This window comes from Aotus nancymaae, unplaced genomic scaffold (assembly GCF_030222135.1).
Source record: "Aotus nancymaae isolate 86718 unplaced genomic scaffold, 86718_ANA_hifiasm-v0.15.2.pri h1tg000057l, whole genome shotgun sequence".
Taxonomy (NCBI): domain Eukaryota; kingdom Metazoa; phylum Chordata; class Mammalia; order Primates; family Aotidae; genus Aotus; species Aotus nancymaae.
The window spans coordinates 10,678,749-10,700,326 of NW_026988471.1; the positions used below are offsets into that span (position 1 = coordinate 10,678,749).

Here is a 21,578-nt window from a genome sequence, read left to right on the forward strand (position 1 = left end):
CTTTGGGAGGCCAAGGTGGGTGGATCACTTGAGGTCAGGAGTTTGAGACCAGCCTGGCCAACATGGTGAAACTCCATCTCTACTAAAAATATAAAAATTAACCAGGCGTGGTGACTTGTGCCTGTAGTCCCAGCTACTGGGAGGCTGAGGCAGGAGGATCGCTTGAACCCAGGAGGTGGAGGTTTGCTGTGAGCTGAAACTGCACCACTGCACTCCAGCCTGGGTGACAGAGCGAGACTCTGTCTCAAGAAAAAAAAAAAAGGCATCCAGGGCACATTCTCTTTCCACTTTCCTTTTGCCTGTTTCCTTTTGGAATGACCTACTCAGTAGATTGACTTGGGCCTCACTTGGCCAAGACATGGGAGGCTATACTCACACAGAAATTCTGCCACTCCTGGTGGCAGGGAAGCACCAACTGCGGGGTGTAAAATGACACTCTGCAGACCAGGACTGCCCTACCCAGAGACAGACCAGCATGGCAGGATGTAGTGTGAGGTGGGGGTTCAGAACTTCATATGCCTGGTTCTGAATGACGCACCTAGAGTCTCCTGGCCCTGGCTCCATCCTGCCACAAACTCGCCTCCTGCCTGGACTCTCAGCCTCATTGCTTTCCCCATGTTCTGTGGTGCCCTGATGGATCCTTTGTTGTAAAGCTTCGGGGTGCATAGAGTCAAATGCCTTCTGAGTTTCACTTTGCCCAGAGAGTGACTGCTGTCATCTGTGGGTGGTGCTTCTAAAGTGTATTTCAGCTTGGCAAAGAAGCATCAGACATTTGGCAGGGTTTTTTATTGAAGACTCTCATTTATCAATGCCAACTTAGCTTGTTCTAGTGCAAGAAAAATCCATAGAGGGCTTGGGTTCACGCAGGTTAATGACGGATAGAGCCCTGGTTTTATGAATGGTCTTAAACATTGTCCTTCACTCTTCTGCATTCATCTTTGCCACATTTCTTTCTTTTTTACACCATACGGCACTTTATGAGACTATATGGCTCTAAGCTTTCTTTATATCACTAGTCCTCTTAGAGGAGAATAAGAGAGGGAGCAGAACGTAGTAGAAAGATTATGAGCTTTGGATTTCAGTAAAGCTGGATTAAAATCTCAGCTTAACTACTTACTAGCAATGTGATCTTGGTTACTTAATATCTATAAACCTCAGTTTTCTCATTAGCAAAACACGAGAATTTTAGTGAAGCTTAAATAGCATTATGTATTCAATACTAATTGTGGTCTTATTCTCTACAGCTACTCATGCCTGCTTCCCTTATCTTATTCTCTGGGAGCAGCAACTTTCAATCTTTTTTTGTTTGTTTGTTTTTTGAGAGAGAGTCTCACCCTCACCCAGGCTGGAATGCAGTGGTGCCATCTAAGCTCACTGTAACCCTCGCCTCTCAGGTTCAAGTGATTCTCCTGCATCAGCCTCCCGAGTAGCACGGATTATAGGCACCCACCACCATGTCTGGCCATTTTTTTTCTATTTTTTTAGTAGAGACATGATTTCCTCATGTTGGCCAGGCTGGTTTCAAACTCCTGACCTCAAGCGATCCACCCACCTCAGCCTCCCAAAGTGCTGGGGTTACAGGCATGAGCCACTGCTCTCAGTTCCAATCCTTTTAACTGATTCTTTTGGTAATTATCTTGATATTTCTAAATAACATGTCTTGCTACTTCTTGATTTTTAGGTAATATTCTTAAACTTCCTAGTATGGAAGATAAGATGTTGCTGTCTTTCACACCTGCCTCATCCTCCACACACAGACACCCACATCCTGCCCTCCATGCTTCCACTACAGTTATTTATGATTTTGATAGCCCAGTTCAATGTGTACATCACTATAGTCATGTAAACACTTTGACAGCGGAGCCATGTAGTGTACTACTATTCGTTTTTTGTCCTGAATAGTTTTTGGCTTTCCCTGAAGTGGTCATTGCTTATTTTTTGAATGCACCTATTGCTATCCTGTGGTCAAAACAAAATGGGGAAGTGATAAGTGCTACTAGTCATATTATTAGAAGGAAAGAAGCACATCAGTTCTTCGAGGGAAAGTATGTTTTATCACAGCATTAAATTCTCAAAGTAACTTTTGTTGTGGGACCTTATATAAATGGTACAGTGGACTTTTTAGGAAATGCCAAAGCCACTTCCATATGGTGGCTGTTTACTGTAATGGTTTTAGAAAATAGCCAAGGTTATAGTATTTCAGTGCCACTGTGGAAAGATGACCCCACGAGGGACCAAGCTGTTCAGTCTAAAAATGCTTTGTGGGGAAGCTTGATCCCAGAGTGGGACCTGGGCATCTGGTGGATTGACTGGACAACCTGTCCCCTAGACAGCCTTTTCTGAAGGCCAGCCTCTCCAAGTAGCAAGACTGCACTCATTCATTTAACCAGGAGCTATTCAATGAGACAGCCAGGCACTGCCTAGGCTCCAGAGATTCTGTAGTAAAACAGATGTGGTCTTAGCCCTCATGGAGTTCAAGGTCCTGTGGGAAGACAGACACTGAAGCATGAAGAGCTGGTGTGACAGGTGCTCCAAAGGAAGAGTGCAGGAGGTCTGGGAGGGTGCAACACCTGACCGTAATCCCAAAAACAGTCTAACAAAGTCAGCCACATTTGTCATTCTGCTGATACAGATCCTCAAACTGCTTTAAGGCTTCTCAATATCCCTAAGTCCTTAATTTCCTTTCCCTTTAACTTTTTTGAAGGCTTATCTTCTTTCTGCACTGACAATCAAATAACTACAGAATAAACACACAAGATCTCAGAATCAGCCTTTTTCAGGCTGTAAAACTGAATTCCACCAAACACAAAACATCCTGAGAACAGTACACCAGGGATTATGTCAGACCTTCCTCGTTCCAGCTGTTCACACTAGGAAAGGGCTCTGAATTCATAGGTTTGTGACTGTCTGAGGAACAGATCACAAAAATCTAAGGGTCACTGGTGAAACAGAAGAATGATGACTTTTCTATCACTGCATATCTACTCTAAATCCACATTTATGTGAAAGCTCGTTCGTGGCTTCAAATATATCCGTACAAGGCAAGATCTTCAAATATATCCGTACAAGGCAAGAATTTATGCAGTGCAAATACCCTAGTTGAAAGTAGCAGAATTATTTACTTAGAACAAATGTTCTTCTATTCCTTGTCTTTAAAATGATATAACAATTTCTTATTATAAGTCAGAGGGTTGGACTAGGTGAGAGTTTTGAGTCCCCTTTCAGTTGTAAAATCTATGGTTATACAATTTTTTTTTTTTTTTTTGAGATAGAATCTCACTATGTTGCCCTGGCTGGAGTGCAGTGGCTATTCACAGTCATGATTATAGTTCTGCAGCCTTGAACTCCCAGGCTCAAGCAATCCTCCTGCCTCAGCCTCCCAGGTATAATATTCTATAAAGTCCTTTACCAAGTTATGCTTTGTCTATAAGCATTACCTGGTACCAAGTCTGTATTCCCTGGGCAAACTCCTTAATACCAATACTCTTGTGAAATAATGTATATTTGTCAAATTTTACCTTTTTTTTTTTTTTTTTTTTTTTTTTTGCTGTGTATAGATGCTTGTTCTAAAAGAATAACCAGACAACATTTTTTAGAAGTCATTCATCAATTATGTTGAATAAAGAATGAGCCCATGGCAATTTTTTCGACAGGCTTTGGCAGTTCTCTACATTATTAAAATGTGACTTTTATTACTCAAAGTGCAGATTTGCATTGCAGCAGTTACTATCTTCAAAAAATAGAAGACTTTATTTTATCCTAGTTTATATACATTTTTTTTTTTTTTTTTTTTTTTTTGCCCACAGTGACTTTGAAAGTTCCCATCTACCAGGATTCAGAGAATCTGCCTCATTTGAAAATAATGGGAAGAATAAAGAATATTTAAAGTAGTGAAATTGACAAATCTGTATTAAGTCTGTAAAGATGGAAGAATACCCGCAATCCCCATGAGAGAAAATAACCTATAAAGCAGTAAAAAGACACATTGGTATATATTGTAAGGCAGGGACTAAAACAAATTAAGAACAAGGTATGAACATTCACAGAAGTTTCTTTAGGTTTGGTAAGATAAACTGAGGTGCTAGCTTAGGAACTGAAAAGAAACAAGAAACAGATAGTAAATACCCATATGACAAGACGCTCAACTTCACTAGTAACAGGGAAGTGAAAAATAAAACCACAGTGAGATACCTTTTTACATGAACCAGACTGTCAAAATTTCACAGGTCTGACAATGACAAGGGTGGATGAGGTTGCGGAGCAGCCAGAACACTTACTTACTTACCTGGTAATGGGAGCGTAAGTGGGTACCACCTGCTTGCTCTAGGGGAGCGATTTATGTCGTCCACAGTGTGAATCCCTGGAGTTACCTGGCAGCTTTGTGACCTGTGTGTGTAACAGGAGACAAATGGTAATGTTGATTGATAACAAGTTATATGTGTACCCTACTGAACACTAGAAATAACTCAAATAGACATGTAGATTGGAAAGAGAAAGTGGTATGTTTGTCTCATAAGATGCTACACAGCACTGAATGTGAATGACTCACAGGTACAGGCAACATTGTAGATGAACTTCAGAAACATTGTATGGGGCAGAAAAGCAAGTCTTAGAAAATTCAGACAGCATGAGCCCATTCATAGACAGCTGGGAAAATGTAAAACTAAACTAAACTAAATGTAAAATGAAACAGTATGTTTCTTAGGTTAAAAGTTGAATGAAAATTAAGTTAAATTGGCTTGTCAGAAATGCTAAATTTCTGGGCTCTAGGTCAGACCTACTGAAACAGAATCTGCATTTTAATAAGACCCTTAGGTGATTTTCTTTTTTTTGAGACAGAATCTTGCTCTGTTGTCTAGGCTGGATGGAGGGCAGGGGCACCATCTTGGCTCATTGCAATCTTGACCTCCTGGGCTTAAACCATCCTCCTGCCTCAGTCTCCCTAGTAGCTGGGACCACAGGTGCAAGCCACCACACCCGGCTAATTTTTGTATTTTATTGTAGAGATGGGGTTTTACCATGTTGCCCAGGCTGCTCTCAAACTCCTGGGCTCAAGTGATCCATGCACCTTGCCCTCCCAAAGTGTTGGGATTACAGGTTCGAGCCACTGCACCTGGCCCTAGGTGATTCTTATGCACACTAAAGTTGGTCTTTGCCAAATAGGAAAAAAAAAAAAAAAAAAAAAAGAGCAAAATTTCTGTTAAAATTTAGGTTAAAAGTAAGTTACCAGGAGGCTGAGGCAGGGGAATCACTTGAACCCGGGAGGCAGAGGTTGCAATGAGCTGAGATTGCGCCACTGCACTCCAGCCTGGTGACAAAGCGAGACTCCATAAAAAAAAAAAAAAAAAAAAGTTAAGTTACAATTAAATCGATCATTTTGTTAAAATCATGAAGAGCCAGGGCAAAATAAACATAAAATTCAGAATGTGAGTTATAGCGGGGCAGGGATGGAGGACGAGAAGGGGACTTCAAAGACGACGACCATGATGCGCTTGTTCAGAACCTACAAGTGGTGCGTGGTGTTCATCCGTCTTTGCAACATAAATACCAATATTCTTTTGTATCTACTTAAATTTAATAACACAATTTTTAAAAAGGGATTAGAGTGAGGGTTGGGCCAATGTGGGAAAGCTGCCTGGTGGAAACGGAATCTGAGACTGGCCCAGAAGGGTGGGGAAGGTTGGTGTTTGTGGAGCAGAAGCCATCCCGGCTCTCTCGGGCCAGAGAAGCCCTTTGCACAGGGCCGCCCATCCCAGTCCATAACTCCATTGGCCCCCCAAAACTAGCCTTGCTCCAGGGAGAAGGAGTTCCCTAGATAGGTGGGCCCATGGGGAGGGTGTGGGCAGATGCCCTGGCTGCTTCCTGAGTGGCCTCAGTCCCTGCACTGGAGGTCAGCTCAGACACTGCCACCCAGGCCTGGGGACATTTGCTTCCATTCAGCTCCCAGTAGGTTCCCAGTTTACTGTGGGAATGTAGTTGCTTGAAGCGTACAAGCAGATGTTGAGCTAGAGCCTAGGCCGCCGAAGGGCTGGTTTAGTTCAGACCACTAATTGTATGGAGGTGAAGTGACTTGCCTGCTGGTGATTGGCAGATAGGTTGGTGCAACTCCAGGATACGGGTCCTTTCATCTGTTCCATGTTGTGCAGCCTACACAGAGACTCAAGCTTGATGGAATTTCATGATTATAATTTATCCACAAAAAGCTGTTTATAAAAATTACATGTGATCATTTGTAAAAAAATTAGAAAATACAGAAGATTAGAAAGAAAAAATTTTGCCTATAATTCTTTTTATTTTTAAATTTAATTAAATTTATTACTATTATTATTATTATTATTTGAGATAGAGTCTTGCTCTGTCACCCAGGGTGGAGTGCAGTGGTGCCATCTTGGCTCACTGTAACTTCTGCCTCCTGGGTTCAAGCAATTCTCCTGCCTCAGCCTCCCAAGTAGCTGGGATTACAGACGCCTGCCACCATGCCCAGCAAATTTTTGTATTTTTTTTTTTTTTTGGAAGAAAATCACTTTATTCTAATTAACTCACAAAGAATAAAATCATAACAGCTACTTTAAGGAGGCCTCACAAACATTTGACCAGCTCCAAATTCTACAGAGTAGGAACACCCCCTTCCATTTCAATTCTGAAGCAAGGAAGCTAGGAATGACAGGAGAGGTTTAACTGATGGCTACACTTTATACCTTCACTATTAATTAAATTTTTATATTAAGTTAACTTGGTTATGAGAGCTGGTTTTCCATTTCTGCAGTTTGAACTTCTCGATTAGGCCAGTCCGTTTGCATGTCGGCACTGTTTTAGCACCTCACTGAAACCCTCACAGAGCTTGATGTCACCCTGGTTCTGGGCACACTCCAAGAGCTGTTTGATCTCATAGAAGCAAGGCTGCTGCTGCTGTGCCGGCTGGGTTCCCTGAGGCTCCTGGTAAGTGATGTCAGGCATCACAGGCTCAGGATCATTTCCTCCACTGAAGCCCCCAGTAACGGCGTGGCCCAGTGTGTGCCCCACAGCAGAGCCCACAGCCACACCAGCTGCAGTGGTTGCCATCTGGGACAGCAGACCTGGCTGCCGGGGCGCAGCAGCAGGAGAGCCAACTGCAGAGAGGGGTGCTGCTGCTGGTGGCTGAGTGGCTGGTGCTGGCCTGGGCACAGCTCTCATCTGAGGGGCCCGGCTGGCCGGAGGGGCCATGCGGGAGGTGTGGCTTCAGCTTCCACGTGGCATCCTGGCTATAGGGCTGCTCCAAATTTTTGTATTTTTAAAAGATGGGGTTTTGCCATGTTGGCCAGGCTGGTCTTGATCTTCTCACCTGAAGTAACCCACCCGCCTCGGCCCCCACAAGTGCTGTGATTACAGGCGTGAGCCACCGTGCCCGGCCAAATTCTTGTTTTTAAAATGCCTGCTGTTAACATTTTTATGTATCTCCTCCCGGTCTTTTTTCTACAAATTTAATAAAATTACGATTACATTAGGTGTTAAGAATGTGAATGATACCACTTTCTCTCTTTATATATGCTTTTCTCTGCTTTCTATTTATTTCATACTTTCTGTGATTTGAATATGCCATATTAAATATGTTGAAATTATCTTTGCTAAGGAGTCAACATTGGCAAGAATACAGTGGGAAATGTTTATTTATTCTTGAAGAGTTTAGCAAAGATCAGATATTTGGGGTCATTAATTCTCTCTTCTTACTGCTTGAAAATCAACCCACATATAGGAGCATTTCATCAATAAACACTGTCATGGTCCTTATTTCTGGTAGGTGCTGGGGAAACAGATGGAAAGATAACTTGCTAGGAGCTCCGGTCTTGCAGCAGCGAGGGGCGGCGGGGAGCAGGGGTTCATGACAATTATACCTGTTATACCTGAGTTCAATTGTGTCCAATAAAATAAAAAATATCACGTGTGAATGGTTTCCTTGATCAGGGCTTGCTTCTGAAGGGCAGAGCTGATAACGCCCTCACTTTGAGCAAAAGCCACGAAGTAGTTATCTTTCCTTACGCCTTTGGTTTTTGTTTAAAGGTTCATTACGAACTTTAGCAGTGAAAAAAAGTGTGGCAACTGGGTCATTCTGACCTAGAAACAACCAAAATACTTCTGATTGCCACAGCAGACAATGATGAATCATACATAAACAAGCTTGGTGCCTTTTCAGATCTGCGGGTTGTAATCAGAATCACTGTTCTGTAGCCAGTGAAACATTTGCTCCAGCATATTTGGGTCTGTGGGAGGAGGGAGGCTTGCAGATCTTCCCAGCGATGTGTGTGCTTGTCCATACTAGCGCAGTCGAAAGAGTGTTTATGTTATCCAGGTTTAAGCCCCATTAGGGATATTCATTATCATCGTTGCGATACCGGTCAAAGGTATCCTTTGTTGAGCACCTGCCATAAGGCAGATGGTGTCAAAGGTGCTTTATGCCCCTGGTGTCATGGAAAGCCTTCCAACAACCTTGTGATAGAGGTATTATTATCCTCATTTTGCCAAGAAAACTGAGGCTCTGGGAAGTTAAGTCATTCACATAGCTAGTAGATACCAGGCACCTATAAATGTTTGTTGAGTGAATGAATAAATGAAGGAATGAATGACAACTCCAAACTAATGGGAGAGAAATGCAAGAAGAGAGACTGCTCAACATGAGACAAAAGACTTGGTGCCACAAGTGAAGGGATTTTGCACATCCCAATTATTCATATTTGCAATTTGTAAGCTCCACATTCAAATAGAGACGGGGATTGGGATGCAATTTCAATGTAGGTAAATAAGACAAGACAGATGGAGGATTATGTTTATGATCAGAAAAGAGATTACTCATCTTGAAAAAAAAAGATAAATGGGAAAACACTGAAGTGTCGGCCACTGTGCTAAGTACTTTACTCCGTTATCTCATTTAATCCTCACAAATCCAGCTTTGAAGTCAGCACTCTTATCTCTGCTTATGGCTGAGGAGACTGGAGCCCAGAGAGTGAGGGAGGCTGTCCAAGGTCACACAGCTCCCGGGGTGAGGGGGCGGGGACCGGACCAGGCACACCCAACTCCACAGCGTCCCTGAGACTCTGTACATGGAAGCCAGGAACAAAGTTTCATTATTTATGCTTGAATTTAGTTTTATACTTAATGGAGGACAAAATGGATGATACACAGATTTCTTGCCACAAAACTCAACAATTGACTCTAGCTTAGTCAGTGCAGGGAGAAAGCCAAGCAGGTGATGAATGTTTTGGGGTAGCCAGAAATAATGAAGTAGGGGTGACTGGTGTGAAATTCAGTTGTGGGGACCATATTTTCTAAACCAGAATCAGTACACCATGCACTCCTGCCATGTTCTCTCCTAGGAGAACTCCTGAAAATTTGTAGCTTGCAGGCAGAAATGTAAATGTATAAACATTTCTACTATAACATGATATATGTGTTCCTAAAAATTATTGCACCATTCAAGGTTGGGCAATAAAAACCACAGGGTTTATGACAAATACAGGGTTAGGAGAACAGCTCTCAAAAACTTCATCAATGACACATTTTTTAAAAAGATGAAACTAACAAAAAGGGCAGCAGCATTTTATAAATGCTGAATGGCTAGGAGATACATGAATACTGCAGGAGAGATGGAATTTTCCCTCCAAGTGCAAAGGCAAATGAAATAAAGTTTTTTCAGTGGCAGGGTTGTGGCTCGTGAGAGCCTGTGAAGTGGAGGAAGGACAGAGACCTGGAGTCCTATGGAAAGTTCTGACATCATGTGTGGAAGGACATGGCTTTTAACACGCGTGGTGACTGGAGGTAGCTGGTAGGTGCTTGACTGGTGTGTGTGCCTTTTGTGTATTTCCAAGCAGCTGGGTTCAGTTGGGTACCATTTTTCTGAATTTACTTTTGTGTTTCTTGCAGAGGAGATCACCAAGCACACACAAAACTCGCAAGGTATTCAAACTGTTCTGTAATCAATCTGTCTGTACAGATTTGCAGTTTGAAAGCAAGCGTTATAGCTGAACTCACTGTCTATGGGAACATAACTGCAACTCTTGCTGACCCTGTGTGCTGAAGTGAGAAGTGTGTGGTTTTCCTACCTCCAGCCTTTCTGCAAAACTCTTCAGTTTACCCAGGGGTCCCTCAACAGTAAGGCCAGATCAACAGGCTCACCTGTGAAGGCTCCTCTTGTGTGGTTTTTGAGTCGGTTGGGAAACAGAGTGTGGTCCTCGATCTTCCTGAGGATAGTAATTGGGGCGGTGGGGAGTGTTTCTTCTTCACATATCCCTGGTTTTTCTCTGATTGCTTTGGTGTCTTTTCTTCTGTTTCTTCTCCCAGATGTTGTTTTCATGTTTTCTTAAGTGCCACGTGACCCTTGGATTTTCCTGCGTGTTTAAGAATAAGGCAGAGAAGGTCGACGGGGAGTGTCGTGTCCACAGGTGGCACTGGTGTCTGGCAGGTGTTGCTTTTGGGGTGCTCAGGACTGAATTGGCTGGCATTCTGGAGGCCTCTAAGTGCCAGACTGTGTGTGAGTGGCTCTAGTTCTTGTTGGTTTCATTTTCTATCAGAAGAGCTTTCTGTATTTTTTGCCTGGGGGTGAACGCCTGGCTCCTGGGGGATCTGCATCTGTCCCTTGGGAGGTGGAGGGGCCAGCTGCTCTGTAGACGGCATTTCACAGAAGTCACCTGGTCCCAGTGTCGCTCCTCCTAGCACTTGTCTGGCATGTCTGTGTCTGGATTTTCTCAGGGCCAGTTGGTTCCCCCAGGTACGCGCCCTTCTCCCGTGTCAGCTCACATTCCCTCTCTAGTCTGGCTTCTGGAAGTTTATGAAACCTGAACCTCTCGTTAGCTAATGGCCTCCTTTCCATTTTTTCATCACTGTGGCTTAAAATACCTCACCCCACTTATTTATTTATTTATTTACTTTTTAAACTCAGTATCTTTTGAAGATCATCTCAGGAAGGGTCAGTTACCATATTGGTGAAACCCCGTCTCTACTAAAAATACAAAAAATTAGCTGGGCATGGTGGCACGTGCCTGTAATCCCAGCTACTCGGGAGGCTGAGGCAGGAGAATTGCCTGAACCCAGGAGGCAGAGGTTTCGGTGAGCCGAGATCACGCTATTGCATTCTAGCCTGGGTAACAAGAGCGAAACTCCGTCTCAAAAAAAAAAAAAAAGGAAGTTAATTCTCACACCATAATCTAAATTTCTGTTTCCATTAAATGGCATTTTTACAAGGAAAGGACTTTTCCTCTATTCTTTGAGTTTCCAGTGCCTAGCACACAGAATGACACTTAAAAGATAGGCTGGGCGTGGTTGCTCGCGCCTGTAATCCCAGCACTCTTGGAGGCTGAGGCGGGCAGATCACGAGATCAAGAGATCAAGACCATCCTGGCCAACATAATGAAACTCCGTCTCTACTAAAAATACAAAAATTAGCTGCGCATAGTGGTGCGTGCCTGTAGTCCCAGCTACTTGGGAGGCTGAGGCAGAAGAATCACTTGAACCCGAGAGGCAGTGAGCCAAGATTCCACCACTGCACTCCAGCCTGGTGACAGAATGAGACTCTGTCTCATAAATAAATAAAAGAGAAACAAGGTGTTTGTTGATTGAAATACATTGATTGAGTTCTTTGATTACTTCTATGTCTGAGAGTATAGGATTCGGTGATTCAAGGGGAGAAGCTGAGGAAAATCTTTAACTAGATGGGAGGGCTTGGGGTCCTTGGGTTTTCAACAGTATATAAAAAGGTTGCATTAGCCCCACCTACATTGTTTGTTTTATCTTCCCCACTTCCTGGCTGTGTCCACTAAATGTAGACTCTAGGCTGTCTACATTTTGCCTGGATGTGGATGTCGGAAGCGTTCATCTTCTTTCTTCTTGCTACTCTGAACTCTTTTTTTTTCCTGTAAAATGCAAACACCACCCTGCAAATAGACTTATCAGATACCTTCTGTTTCCCAGGCACTGTGATTGGGGACTCCAGGCAGCGGGGGAGAGAGGGAAGCACACAGATAACCATGGTCCTGGGAGACCCCCACAAGCCTGGAGCCTACGCAGGAGTGGTAGGGACACCAAGAGAATGTCCAGCTCAGTTTCGGGAGGCCAGGACCACCACACAATAAACGGGATGCTTGCACTGGGTCTTGGGGGATGAGTAGGAGTTCATGTGATGAATGAGGAGGAAGGGCTTTCCAGGCAGGAGGAACCCAGCACATGCAAAGAGTCAGAGGTGTGACAGGACCCAGAGATGCTGCTTGTGCCTCAGGCAGTCAGCAGCCAGGCAGCACCAACCCCACACAGTTTGTCCCAGTAAAGCTTTGTCTTCTCTAGTCATCTGGAAACCTCTCAGGGAAACGTTTCGTAAAAGCCAAGCCATATTTATTTATTAATGGTGGTTATCATGGTTTCCAGAGCATTTTGTTGGATAGGTAGAGACTTTTCTGCTTTTTGAAAGTAATCACTTCTAGCCTTTGTGGCTAAAAAGAGAAAACGCCAAAAAATGCCAAACTGTGGCTAGGATTGTCGTGTTTAATGTGAAGAGGATTTGGCCAGGGGTAGAGGAACATTCTGTATGGAACAGAACAAAGAGATTTGTGGCAAGCAGATATACTGGCATTGAGCAAAGAATTGCAGATTTAAACTGAGAAGAGAGCCGCACAGCAGACGGAGTTAACGCTGGAGGTGAGATCTCTCCTGTTTAGGTGCCTCAGTGCTATTTTCACGTGAAAAGCCTATTTTTGACGGTAATGGGAAAGCATAGTTGGTTCATGAAGGCAAACTTTGCTAATTTTCTCCTTATAATAATAAGTTATATCAGTTTTAAAAGTTAGCAATTTACGACACAGATAAAAGAAGCATTTATTTTAAAAAAACCTTGAATTCTTTTACTTAGAGGCAAGTACCATAGATATTTTCTTTTCTTTGTTTTTGAGATGGAATTGCCGTCCTGTCTCCCAGGCTGGAGTGCAGTGGTGGTATCATGGCTCGCTGCAACCTCCTCCTCCGGGGTTCAAGAGATTCTCCTGCCTCATCCTCCCAAGTAACTGAGATTACAGGTGCCTGCCACCATGCCTGGCTAATTTTCATATTTTTTTTAGTAGAGATGGGGGTTCACCATGTTGGTCAGGCTGGTCCCGAACTCCTAACCTCAGGCGATTTGCCTGCCTTGGCCTCCTAAAGTGCTGGGATAACAGGCGTGAGCCACCATGCCCAGCCGATATTTTCTTTCAGTCCCTTTTACACATTTAATTAATTTATTTACAGGTTTCAAGGTTAGTAGTGGTAATAATTGTTACTGTTATCCTGGTGTGTGTACTATTATATATGTGCCAGGCACCAGTCTAAGCACCCTATACAGAGTAATTATTAAATCCACACAACTCTAAGAAGCAAGTCCTTTTCTCATTTTTCAGGTTGGGGAAACGGAGGCATATAAAGGTTAAATAGCTTGCTCAAGGTCTAATATCCAGTAAGTGAAGATTCAAACCCAAACCTGGGTCCAGAGCTCACCATCTTAAAAAACTCGACTGCTTAAACTCTTTCTCTGCTTCTCTAAAAATATAATAAATAATATATTCTATTTTAACACATATGTATTTTAATATATATATCGTATTTAAGAACTTAAAATTATCTGCGGGATCTACCTATCTTTCTGTACAGTAAATGTATCTTGCTGAGTGTTAGATCCTAAGCATGTCTGCGTCATTTACAAACTCTTCATGCACATAGCTTTTATGCCTGTGGATATTGCGTGCTGTGTTAAGCATGCATTTCTTGTTGGGTATTTCCTTAGTTTCTAGTTTCCCACCGTTACACAGGATGCCCTGAGCAGCAGAAGGCACGGGGCACTCCATATACACAGCCCAGTGTGCCTCCCTGATGAGCATTTCAGAGCTGCAGATTCTTGCTCTGGCAGAACCTCCTGGGGTGCCACCCCTGCCTGGCGATGAAGGTGCAGGGATGGGTGGGGTCTCCACGGCCCTTTCTAGGGAGGCCCTGCCCAGCCTGGGAACGAACAAGCCCATCACACAGGTTCTATGCTTTAGCTCCTGATACTTTTGGGGACTGAGCCCAGGAATAGCTGGGAACTCTCCTCGTTGACTGGGGCACCAACAGGAGTAATCCACCTCTTTGGCCTTTGTCACAAAAGATAAATGACCTTGAACCCCCTGGGTCATATTGAAGTCACTCTTGCAGGAAGTCAGTGATCCTAGCAAGAAGAGAAAAAGCAGAGTTAAAGGTATTAGCGCAATTGGAGAGGGCTCTCATGATTTATTTTCTTTCCTCTTTGAATTGGAATTTGATCAGGAGTCCTGGATTTGTAATAGTCAATTGCAACAGGGATGTAAAGAGAGCTTCGGACAGGAGCTCATGTTTCTTCCCTCCCTCCCTCCCTTCCTTCCTTCCTTCTCCTGCTCCTCCTCCTTCCTTCCTTTCTTTCCTTCCTTCCCCCTCCCTCCCTCTTTATTTCCTTCTTCCCTCCCTCCTCCTCTTCCTTCCTTCCTTCCCTCCCCCCTCCCTCCCTCCTTCCTCCTTCCCTCCCTCCTGTTCCTCTCTCTCTCTTTCTTTTTCTCTTTCTCTTCCCTTTTTTCTTTTCTTTTATGACAGGGTCTCTCTCTGTCTTCCAGGCTGGAGTGCAGTGGCACCATCACAGCTCACTGCAACCTCTGCTTCCTGGGCTCAAACAATCTTCCCACCTCAACCTTTTAAGCAGCTGGGACTTCAGGCATGCACCACCACACCCAGCTAATTTTTATTTTTTGTAAAGATGTGGTCTCATTATGTTGCCCAGGCTGGTTTCCTGGGCTCAAGCAATCCTCTCACCTCAGCCTCCCACGGTGCTGGGATTACAGGTGTGAACCATTGTGCCCAGCCAGCTGATGTTTTCTTGAAGATTTCTATAGCAGTAGCAATGGTTAAAATGAAAGAAGTATAAGAATAGGTCATCCTGGGACTCTCAAGGGAGTCTTTGTTGTTGGGGTATGTTCCGTGGTATTCACAGCAGAGTTATTTTAAGGGGCACGTGCTTTTACTTACGTGGCTTGGGTCAGCGCTACCTGTAGTCCTTCGGAGGCAAGCCAGGCTGCCAGCTGACTGTCTTCCACTGCAAGCCCACGTTCTTCTCCTGACCCTTTGTTCTCTGCACAGCGTACTGTGGCTCCACTCCAAGGACACAAGCTTCCATGTAGTTTAAAAAGAATCAGTTTAACTGCTGGTGGTTAGACAGATTGGTATGTACCTGTGTGGAGAGCACTGTGACCCAAGAGAACACTTCATGGCTAAGAAGACATGAAACGGTGGCATTTGCCATCTGACCCAGCAGGCACCAGGCAGATGAAGCTCCAGTTGGAAGGGCTACTGCTCATTTTTTTTTGGTTGTTGTTGTAGCTCTGGGAGCAGATACTAGCTCTGAAACCATTCCCCTGGCTGGCTTGGCTGCCTCTCCCTGCCGGGTGTCAGGCCGACCCGAGCCAGGCTCTGCACAGCAGGGCGTTACGCGCCCCACGCATCCTTCTCCGTCCCCAGGCTCAGATCAAAGGCAAAGCCCAGGAGGCCGGAGTTCCTGCGCGCTTTCCACCTCTGCTGGGCTTAGGCTGCTCTTGGCTGGTTGGTCTGTGGAGTGCCTGATTGACCAGCTTTTTGTAAGGTACCGTTTATTTGACTTTGCAAGCGAGCACCTGCTTTGGGGGTTGGACTGGTTTGTGTTGACTTATGAAGACAGCTGGAGCCTGTGTTTAGCAGAATAATAGCAAAGCACTGGCCTTTGATAAGGTGCAGGGAGCGGTAAACCCAGGCAAGTCCACTTAACCAATGGGTGTCCTTATTTTCATTGTTTGAAATGGTATCAAAAGGAGTTGCAGATAATTAGTTTGTGTTCTTAAGAATGATAGGCTAAGGTGATTCAAAACCCTTCTTGGGCCTGGCCTGGTTGGTTCCGGAGGGAAGTTTTTCAGGTTTCTGCTTCCCTGGCTTTATTCGGAAGGTCCTTCTCTTCCATTCAGTTCTTACTGCAATTGGAGGGGACATAGCTGATGGCTTTGTAGTTGTATTTGAGAGCACTTCAAGATGTTTTCCAAAGAAACATTCTCTGACATTCTGTGCACAGATGTCAGAGCAGCTCGAGGCTGGGCTGTGGCTGAGTTGGAGAGACAAGCAGATTAGACACCAGTCGGCCCGACTTTTCTCCCTTCAGTGAGTGACACCTGCGGAGTTTATGAGTTCCTCTTGGGAAAATCGGAGAAATCTACATGAGAATGATGTTTGTTTCCTGCCAGGAGGACCGTCAAAGAGTTTATAGGATCCTTCCTGCAGACTCAATGTGTTTATTGCCATGTCATATATTGGGGGCTGACTATTGCCCACCATTCCCATTCTTCCAGGGCTTTGGAAATGAGACAGCTTGAGAACGCAGTCCTGAGGGTATGGCTTTTTTCTAGTCTTGTTTTCTCAAACTTTGGACTCACCGGAAGTAAGTCGCCATACTTGTGTGTTGACGGGGGAGTTCTTCCAGTTAGAATTTGGTTGTAGGGAAGTTGGAAGGGGAAGGAGCATGGGTCAGTGGTGTCTGGAATTTGGGGTGTTCTGGTGAGATGGGGGTGGGGTCATGTCCCTGTGGCTGGCCAGGGTAGTGGCCCTGAAGGGCCAGGTTGGCAGGATTCTAGGAGAAGGCCATCTCCCCGAAGGAGATGGAACCCCACGTTGGAGGGCTTATGATGTGTTTTGGATGTGATTCAGAATGGAGGCAGTGAGGCAAAAAGGGAAGGGAAAGGGAGGCCGGGCAGGAAGCCAGGGTTGGGGTTTCGCTCTTGTAGACTTGACTCCAGAGCATGGCTCTCCCTTCACTGCCATGGTTCCTTCTGGAGGAGAGTGTGTCACACTGTGTGAGGCTTTGTGCACAGGCGGGCTCTGTGGGCATCCTCGAGTGAGTGGATGGCAGGCGAGGGGAGGCCATGACCTTGCAGCTCTCTCTTCAGACCCCCATGTACTACTCTTCTCTATTACAGCGAGACCACCACGCCTCCGCCTCTTTCCAAAGCCTGAGGTCAGCCAGGCTCCTCCTGCTGCCCACCCTGCACAGATGCAGGCTTCAGTCCTCTTTGAGTCCTAGTCTATTGCAGTATCCTCCTAGAAGTCTTCCTTAGGAAGCCGCAGGGATCTCCCAAACACAGCCTCATCAGCCCTGCTTAACTCCTTTGGTGGGTTGACAGGGTTAATTTCAAACACCTTAGCAGGGTTTAGGCTGAACGGGCCCCTCGTTGCCCTCCTACCCGCTGTCCCCGCGTACACGTCATTCTGCAAGGACCTGTGTTACCCAGGCACACAATAGGTGTCGAAGCCCTGGGTCAGGCCGGTGCCTTGTATACCTTCTGCCTGGAATGCCCCTTCTTTTCAGCCAGCAAACCTGTAATCATCTTTGACGATTGAGCCTTCCATAAGGCCCGCTGACACTCCTGGTAGAATTTTCCATTCCCTTCTGTGTTTCCCTCCAGGCCTTCTTGCCTGCATCTCTTCTACTTCGCATTGTTACCCACTGACCTGCACTTCCTGTATCTCTGTGAGGTTCTTCAGGGCAGGAGCTGTGTCTATTTCAGTTTCACCCTTAGCTCCAAGTGGGAATTAAATATTTCTGCCAAGGATCCAATTTAGATTATGTAAGCATTTACCTTTGTTTAAGGCAAAATCAGGATTCTAGAAGAGGAAAGTTCTTTGCTTCTCATAGGACAGGCATAGAACAGGCTAGAAGCTGTCAATGTGTGGCTTGGGGCAGACCTGGCTCTCTGTCCTTGAGTCCCGAGACCCTGAAGGCCCCAGCTGCATGTGCTCTTGGATCCGGGAGTGGCCTGGGTGGTGGTGGAGCGGGATCTCCAGCAGCCTAGGATCACTGGCAGAGTCAACGGCCACTCCCTTACAGATCCGCTCTCCTGTAAGAAGCTGTTCTGGGCTCTGGGAGGAATAAGGGGAAGAGGGGAGATGGGTGAGCTTCCTCACTGCATTTAGCAACTCAGTCCCTGGAGGAGACTAGACACTGACACACTGTCTGTGGCCTCAGGGAGAACAAACCCAGAGCCCAATGAAGGTACAGTATGAGCAAAGGGCTGGAGCGGGGGGAGGGCAGAAGGAGGAGCCCTTAATTTTGGCTTAAATGTAAACTGAAGAGGGAACAGACACGGGCGGCAGAGCGTCGGAGAGGCAGTGTGCTCACCAAGAAGAACAGACGCGCACATCTTGTCCTTTGATGCTCATAGGAAAAGCTCTCCTCTGGCCCTTCTGGCTTTGTTTGGAGCAGAAAACAACGAAGTGAGTTCAGGTAATACCTGGGGCAGCGGGAGTGGGCTGATTAGTTTTCTGGAATTCTAACAGGGGGCATCCCGGGGCCTAAATTAAAGCCTCAGATGCGTTTATTTGGTGCACCTGGGGCTTTAAATTCTAATCTGAATGCTTTCAGACAGGACCTCAAGCCTGTTTCTTTACAGTCCTAGCTGTAACCTTAAACACATGGTCTTCCTCTTCTACGCTCCCTTTTTAGGGGTTGTTTTCTGGGGACCTGCAGTGTCCCGGGCACCGTGGGAAGTAAAGAGGTGACTGGAATAGTCCCTGCTGTCAGAGTTTAGTTGGGAAGCTAGCAGAAGTGGGGATAAGAGTCTAAATGATGTAATATCTACTCAGAGAGTCAATTTCAATAGGCGTACTCCTAAGGAAGCCAGAAGTTTAAGTAATTCCATTCGGGAAACTGTTCTGTGACAGTGAATAAAATTAGCCAAGATTAAGACTTGAGTCTCTGGTTAACATTTAGAAATTAGAATTAAAAAAATTAGAATTAGAGCCCAGTGAAGGTACAGTATGAACAAAGTGCTGGGGCCGGGGGAGGGCAGAAAAGGGAGCAGTTGGTTTTGGCTTAAACGTCAACCAAAGAGGGAACAGACACGGGCGACGGAGCAGCAGTACGTCCATGAAGAAAGAACAAACGTGCTCATCTTGTACTTCGATACCCATAGGGAAAGCTCTCCTCTGGCCCCTGTTCATTTGGTGCACGTGGGGCTTTAAATTCTGATCCGAATGCTTTCAGACAGGACCTCAGCCTATTTCTTCAGTGGGCAGTTAATTCCAATTTTAGAGACAAAACTGGAACTTATTAACATCTGTTTTGTGCCAACTGCCCTACATGTTAATTTAGTCCTCACCACAGCCCTGTAGGTGGTTCTTAGTAGCTCCATTTTGTAGAAGAGGAAATGGAGATTCAGAGAGGTTAGGTAACTTGCCCAAGGTCACACAGCTTGAGAGCAGCATAACTATGAATCAAGCCCCTGGTGGTGTTATTGAAAAGTGCATGCTTTTACCACTATAGCAGACAGATTATGAACACTTTGCAAAGCCCAACTTTGAGAATTTTTTGATGTTGATGAAGTCCAATGATAATGAGAGGTTTGTTATCTTATAACTTGAAGGGACCTGCTAGACTTTCTCTGAGTCCTGCTGGTTTTGATCTAACTGGATGTTGCAACTGGGACCCGAAGAGCACTGTGTTCTCAGCACCTCGTGGGCCTCAGTGGCCATGTACGTACGCAGGGTTTGAACCCCTGATGTGTGCTGCTGGGCGGTGTGAAGAGATGGGTGTTGATGCCTGTCTGTGAATGGGCTGGGGAGTGGGGAGGAGCTGGGTCTGAGGAGTGCGTAGCACAGGGAGGCTGCGAAACTCGGGTGACATGGTTCTCATTTTACACATTAGGAAACTGAGGCTGGGTGACATTCAAGTGACTTGTCCAAGGTCACACATTTGGAACAGTTTTAGAATGTCTAATGTACAAGCCAACGTACATGGCTTTATTTTTCTGAGCAAAATGATGAGTGTGCAGCACCTAGGAGCACCCAGACCCGAGCACTATCTTAGGAGGTGAGTCCCGGAACAGCGCTGCTGTTGACAGATGGAGGCTGCATTTAGACAGAGGTGCCTCATTGCTTGACTGGTGAAAGGTGGAGTGAAGGGACCTCAGAGAGGAGCAGGGAGATCATGTGGACCCTGGTTTTGGTTGGAGGCCTAACCCTTCTAGTCTGAGAGTCTTTTAAGAGAAATACGTTTTTTACCTGTGGTCCAACCTTTGGATGTTCTGTTCTAAGGAGGGAAGAGGAGGGGAGGGGTCACTCTAAGGAGAGGCCAGGGCAAGAATGCTTTTCTTGGAATGGGCAGGAGCCAGAGGCTCCTGCTCTCATCCCCAGGGAAGGGCCCACGGGTGCTGAGGGTGCAGGTGGAGGAACAAACGCTGACCGCCCGTCTGTCCTTCCCTCCACCTGCCCGCCCCTCCGCCTGCCCGCTCACCTCCACGCAGGGGACAGGAGGAGGCCACATTCTTAGAATGCTCTCGGTTTTGTCTGGCTAGAAATATGTCTTTTTAGATGAGGCTGAGTGTTTATTCTCTTGTCAAGGCAGTGTCCCTTTTGGCAGAGCACCATTACGGAACAACCCAAGGCAATCCTTTTTCTAACCCGACGTTTTGAGCAAGGCTGGACAAGTGAACACCACTTTAAACAAGCAATTTTTAAAAAATGCATCCTTTTCTGAAGGAAAAGGGATTAATCTTTTCAATGAATCTTTGCTTTCAATGAAGCATACTGAGGGCCATCAGTGGACATTCTAAAATTGTTCCAAATGTGTGACGTTACTTGAATGTCACCCAGCCTCAGTTTCCTAATGTATAAAATGAGAACCACGTTACCTGAGTTTTAGGACTGTGCTGAAGAGGAGGTAAAATTACAAATGGAAAACAAGAAAAATCTCTGCACAAAGTGGTCCTGACAGATGGCGGCTATTACTTGAAATGTTTGGGGTTTGCGTTCCTAAAGAAAATAATAAAGATGTGAAGACGAAGAATGCTTTCATATCCCCTGCCCCATCCCTTCCTCCGCAAAACCAAGACGGTAATACTTATTTCATTGGGCTGTTGGAAGAAAATTTCCTGGCACCTAGTACATAGGAAAGAAATATTGGTTTTCTTATTCTTCCATTCATACTCCCTCTTTCAATAAATTAATTCACACCTACATAATATATATGTATTTAACATATGTCCTTACAGATTTATAAGAACATGGACCACATGTTTTTATATGATTATATGTGGTTTATACATGCATGGACCACAGTATATATTATTTGCATTATAAAATACATAACTAATTGAAGTGAATAGATAAATTGTATATACACTGAAGTTCTGATATTTTTTATGCGCTTGCTTGGGATACAGTGCTGTAACGTAGAAGCCTTACAAGCTTTCTCTTGTGCTTCTGGAGGAACAGGTAGAGTCTGTTCCGGAAATTATTGCAGGACTTTCTTGGCTCCCAGGATGATGAAGGCCCTGCTCTGCCCAGGAGGACGTCTCACTTGTCAGGTGAAGGCAGGCTTGGCCTTTTTAGGCTGGGTCTCCAATGCTGTCCTTTAGAACTTTAGAGGAATACCTTAACTTTCTATAAAATCAGGAAGTGTCTTGCCACTACTAGAAAAGGCACCAGAAGGTAATGATAATACAGATTTATAACTCCGAAAATGTGGATGTCTGAGAATTTTACATTCTGCTAGTTTAAACTTTTTTTTGAAACAGCTG

At 45.0% G+C, this 21,578-nt stretch overlaps 1 protein-coding gene and 1 pseudogene across 10 annotated transcripts in view; one reads left to right on the forward strand and one right to left on the reverse strand.

Annotated features, from left to right (window-relative positions):
- The window catches only part of GREB1 (growth regulating estrogen receptor binding 1), a 163,039-nt gene that overhangs the window by 46,623 nt on the left and 94,838 nt on the right, over nucleotides 1–21,578 (forward strand). For 2 of the 10 annotated variants that reach the window (XM_064363866.1, XM_064363860.1), the window contains exon 1: nucleotides 15,220–15,625. The exons of 3 other annotated variants lie outside the window; for them this stretch is intronic. The gene's annotated coding sequence lies outside the window, so the exon portion shown is untranslated. Of the gene's footprint in view, nucleotides 1–15,219; nucleotides 15,626–15,987; nucleotides 16,399–17,956; nucleotides 18,056–18,142; nucleotides 18,287–21,578 lie in introns of those variants that run through there. 5 more of the 10 variants (XM_064363861.1, XM_064363859.1, XM_064363865.1 and 2 more) reach the window with 5 other exon arrangements.
- LOC135269713 (coiled-coil-helix-coiled-coil-helix domain-containing protein 2-like) lies at nucleotides 6,781–7,236 on the reverse strand (annotated as a pseudogene).